Genomic DNA, 6,000 nt, shown 5'->3' with positions numbered 1-6,000 from the left:
CACTGTTAGCAGTACTGCAAAGACACTACTTTAAGTTGGTTGTAACAGCTGCTGCAAGAGCATCCTAAACCGCTACTCAAGCATTACCAGACTGTCAGCTGCCGTGATCCTGTCGGCAACGTGTACAAGTTCCCTTTTAATGATGATAATCCTAGTAATCAGGACAGTTTTTACTTAAGAGCCAATCTCAATAAATTATTTTGTATATTTCACACAGTAGGGGGTCCTACCACACAAAGTTGTCGTCAGAATAGTCACTTTTAAAATCACTGTTGTCACTTTTAAAATCACTGTCGTCACTTTTAAAATCACTGTCACCTTTTTCAAGTTGGCAACCAAATCAACTTTTTTCTTCACATTCGTTATTTTAATACAAATATCTATTCTGGTGGCACTGGGTTGCGTTAAAAATCTGAAACTCGCTCAGTTTGAACTTCTGCTAACCAAAAGCATGGCTCAACCAGCGACCTTCACAAACTTATTAGTGATGTTTGGGAGCGTTGCCGATTACTCCGCGAAAGGTGACAGTCGTGTTAGGTTTTTAGGGCTATATTTCTTGTACTGAAAATAGACCGAGATTGTCTTTAATAATCACTGTCAGTCACAGACTTGGAAACGGATTTGCTGTCAATGTCGTGGCATTTCATTGCTTTAATTTTTTGGCAGTCTATAAATGCTGGGCCAGATGCTTCAAACCAAAACTTGACCAAACTCGGTTGACCGTGGTGATTTATGAACAAATAAAAAGTTAGTTAAGGTACGGCTACACGTAACAAAATTTCTGTTGGTTCTAACCAAAATCACGAAATGATTGAAACACAGAATTATTCTGCGCTGCTAGAATCGTGCTAGCGAGCACGATTCCAGCAGCTTTTGCAATTAGAGAGAGAGACGTATGATGACGTCCAACAGACGTATAATGACACACAATAAAAGTATAAGTGCAATTCAACATAGTACACACGATGCAACTGCTTAGATTGCGTTATTGAATGTATTTATTGTTTGGACGCTATAGATACAAATTGTTTATTCTTTAATTATATTTCCTTTTTAGCAGCAAAAGTTTTGCGGTAGAAAATGTTGACATCTCTAGCGCAATCAAGTCGGTTGCATCGTATTTACTATGGTAACTTTCTGTAATATTTTTCTTGTGTGTCGCATTATGTTCTCGGACTACATATATCTTAAAATTTGCTAGAGTCGTGCTCGTTAACCAACAATAGCGCGACCTAAACAGTTACATCGTGTGTTCTATGTTGAAATACTTATGTATTTTTATTGTGTGTCGCGATATATGTCTTGGACTATACTAATTGCTAAAGCTGATAGAATCGTGCTCGCTAATAATTTGTTTAATCTGTTAAGCGTTTCGTCGACGAACTCGGTGGGCATGCACAGCTCAAATAATTCTTTGAATTTCGACCGATTAATTCTGCGTTTTTCGTGATTTCGGTCAGAACTCAGAACCGACGAAAAATTCGTTACGTGCAGCCGTACCTTTAGTAATCCTACTTACAAAATCATCGTCACCTCGTCACCTACATTGAAAAATGGTCGTCTCGTCTGTCACTTTTTAAATATCCTTGTCGTCGGGTCGTCAGAATCGTCCCAAAACATGGGAGGACCCCCACAGTAGCATCCATTTTTTGTTTGTGTTATTGTCATTATAGTTAATAAAATGTTTTGTTATTCTACCGAGAGGCAGCAATCGCTGAAGATGAGCTATATAAATATTTTATATCGTACTAATGATTAATAGTTATATGTATATACATTAGTACAAAGCCTTGTTAAAAGAAAACATTACCAAATTGAAGCTTGAGCAATAAAATCATGTAGTTTATTAGAGACACAGAACAAAGCTTTGTTGGTAACAACTTGTGAATTTGCTGCGTAGAACCAGCTAATCACAACTCGGCATGAATGTGTCATAACAGCTCAAGTTTAGCGTGTTAGTTGTTTCCAGGTGGTTTCAAAACAAACAAGATGACATGTTAATGACCAAGACAATTGGATGTCAGCCAGCAGTGACATATCTATATATATAAATCTAAGTCTGTAGTTCAGTTTGTCCAACTTTAGCTATTAAAACCTTGGAATGAAGAATCCACATCATAGAAGATTTGATCTCAGAACCTCTCATTCACCAGGCCAATGCCTTACCAGTTTAGCTTCGCAAGATTGATAGGTCCTCCAGGCGATATATGTCGCTATTTGGGTGAAAATACGCTACTGCTCTCCGTTGAGATGCAACATAATTCTATGTATTAGCAAGAGCTGTAGATAACTAGCTTACTTAAATTAGTTATGGCAATGTGCCAGGCTAATGGCAAGTGGAGGCAACTACGTTATAAGCTGGTTTTTAATACCAGTGCAACGCCGGAAATTCCGCTAGTATTGCTATAAAAGTAGTCATAATTTGCATTGCTGAAGAAGATCGTAAAAAATATGAACGCATTACTCCCAGGCGCCATTGAAGTTTATATGGAAATGTAAAATTGACCAAACAAGCATCATAGCTGCAATGAAAGCTACGTGAAGATGTGTGTTGATATGTTCACAGCCAATAGATAGAGCCGATAGATCAATAGATGGAGCCAATAGATCAATAGAGCCGATAGAGTAATAGGTAGAGCCAGTAAATCAATAGGTAGAGTTAATAAATCAATAGGTAGAGCCAATAGACTGAGTTGATAAAACAATAGGTAGAGCCGATAGGTCAACAGGTGGAGTGAGCGAGACAAGCTCTTTATATAGTATACAATTGTGGCAGTCATAGTTTAAAATTGTATAAGCTAAAACAATGATTCGGAGTAAGAATCTACTGTATGCCAAGACATCTACTGTATGCCAAGACATCTACTGTATGCCAAGACATCTACTGTATGCCAAGACAGAAGTACAAATTGAGTGCCTGAAGTGAATGAAAGAGCAAACAATTAGAAAGGAGGAAAAATTCAAAAGACTATTTAAAACTACATGTAGATAACTGGCAGACACAAAAGCATGAGGAACTGCTGAAGTTCCTACCAAACTTTAGAGACCAAAATTTTTGTTTACATATCACAGGGTTAGCATTAATAAAATACTACATTAGTAATCCTATTTTAGGTGACATCAAATCTTTTGGGTTAGTGTTTGGGTTAGTCAAAGTGGTTGAAGCTCATTTAGAGTAACTAAGAAGTGGATTTGATGGAGCCGACATGGGTCAACCAGCAACTGACTGTCAACCTGGAAACTTAGACCTTGTTTCCAAGACACTCCAATAAAAGGAGGTCTGATGTTATTTGTCAGATGGCAAATAAGAGTCGAATAAAGCTCACCTTGTTCGTTATCAAGTGCTTCTCTGTAAACAATATAGACTCCGTAAACGTATTCTGTCCCACTTATGGCAGTCTCTTTAGTACCGTCACCCGGTAGATAGTAAATATGACACGAGGCATGAGGAACAATTTCAAGTTAATCAACATTTTTATTCCTACATTCATCAATAATTAGACTTTAGTTCACACCAACTGGCTTGTTGGTGCTACCACATCATTAGCAAAATATCTTACTGCAATAGCCTTACACTTTTTATTCTTCCTATTGGACTTGGTCCACACACCATCTTCTTCGTTCCAACAAGAACTTGGGCTATATGTCTCCAATTTATATTTTTAATGGTGTGCTAGTTTATGCTCCACATTGATGAGTTGATTATGAGGCATCACTTCTATAGTTGTATGATTGTGGACATATCAATATTGAAAGTACATAGATAGTGTATATGGTAATATTACAGGTACATAGATAGTGTGCATGACAATATTACAAGCATATCGATAGTGCGTATGTCAATACTATAAGAGTGCGGATGGTGTGCGTGTCCATAGTATAAGAATGTGGATGGTGTGCGTGTCCATAGTATAAGAATGTGGATGGTGTGTATGTACATATTACAAGCATATGGATGGTGTGTATAACAAAATTATTATTAATGTTTGGATGATGTGTGTGACAGTATTGCAAACATACAGAGGTTGGGCAAGAGAAGGAGAATATGCAGGTGAAGTGTATGAGGGGTATTCTACGTAATAAAAGAAATATGACCCTGACAGATATGAGTTATTATCATTACTAGCACACTGACAATTCCGTGGGCCATGAGAGATCATCACGTGTAATAACTATGTGTACAATTAATCTTAGATGTGGCAAGGTGGTTAAGTAGCACAGTTGGCGGTGTGCTTGGCTGGTTGTTGGAACATTTGGGTTTGATTGCCGTGCGGTGGAATCTTTTTTCTTAATGTTCTTAGTGTGGCTTCAAACAGACGGATGGATTGTCACGGCTCTCATTATAGTAAAGATTTTACCTCTTGATATTTTGAAAGTCTGCTGATCTCCCTCTCTCTTCTCATTCATCTGTTCATCAACCGATTCACTTTTAGGCTTTACATAAAACCTTTAAAGAAAAATATGATTTCTGTTTATTAAATTATTAATTTAACATTGTGAACCTAAATGTAAGTACTACTACTAGTACTACTACCGGAGAGAAGTGTTGAAGATAAGTGACACTTACTTGGCAGGTAAAACCTTTTGGCGTGGGCGAGGTATAAGACAATTAAAAAGAGCCATCTTGGAAATAGCCTGCTGCTGCCCTTCCCTTGTTACCTCATCTCCTTTAAAGATTGTACAATGATGTAGGCCTATTCGCCGATACATATAAGAGTGATTCATTGCATATATATGGAATGCAATGAAAACGGTTGGCAGTGTGCTTGTCGGTGTATAAGGCATTTACATTCTTAGCTAACACTCAGTGACAATGTGAGTCACAATTGTGAACACATAATGAGATGTGAAATGAACTGGATACTTCAGCTATTGTTGCTACCGAAGTGAATAAATGCAGATCCCACCTCATCTCAAATGTTAAATGTGAAATTCATTGCCAATATATATTCACTAGCTGTGCTACCTGGCGTTGCCCGGGTAATAAAAAAGTCTGGACAGAAAATTGATTCGTATTTAACATATAACAACATTTACCATTCTAACGTTCAAACTACATATCATGAGCGAAGTGTTTTGTGTAGTTGAAATAAATTAAGAGAAAAATGAAAACAACTGTAAAGGTTTTAAAACTTTGTCAAACAACTGTACCTTTCAAGCTAGTAGCCTGGCACAATGCCAATGGAAAATTCCACTAAGCTGCTAGGCTTTTAATGACAGTACTCCATGAAATTGCGGCAGCATTGTTGTCCAGCTGCAATTATTCTAATAATAGCTATAGCCGGAACGCAGACAGACATACGACATACACACGGACATACTTTGAGAAATATATATATAGATATAAGATATATATATTGGAGTGTATGATTTGAATTCTTTGATAACCAATTACATAACATGAAATATCATAAACCTGAATATGCATAATAAAACTTCATATATATATTGAGTTATTTTGTATGATAGTAATTCAGCTAGCTTTAGGAGATACGTGTAGATGCAGCATATAGCCAATATTCATAAAATGTTATACAATATTCTCTATCAATTCAAGTATTATGTTGATTTAAGAAAAGACAAATCAGCTGTTGGAAAACAAAACGCAGGTATTTCAATACTTCACTTGCTGTTTATAAAAAAACAATAAAGTTCTGTTATTTTCATGCTCATATATGATGTATTCAACTAAACGCATTTTAGTAGATACAAATGTGTATGCATAGATATGCATGCTACCTAACAAACCTTGTATCAACTATTGTGCATGCAGGAACTCTTTAGTAATTTTATGTATTCTTTTTCAAATCAGTATAGAAATTATTGCTTAAATACTAACTACAAAGATATTTAAATAAATCACCATACTAGGCTGCCTTATTTGCGTGTTACATTTCCATGAACTGTCAAAAATGAAATCGCAATAGAGTTTGTGTGAGCTGCAAGTCATCAATGGTTGAAGCATTTGGCTGCCGAGCGCCCAGCTCCCTCGGACAGTTA

This window comes from Watersipora subatra, chromosome 1, assembly GCF_963576615.1.
Source record: "Watersipora subatra chromosome 1, tzWatSuba1.1, whole genome shotgun sequence".
NCBI lineage: Eukaryota > Metazoa > Bryozoa > Gymnolaemata > Cheilostomatida > Watersiporidae > Watersipora > Watersipora subatra.
This window is presented reverse-complemented; position numbering follows the sequence as displayed.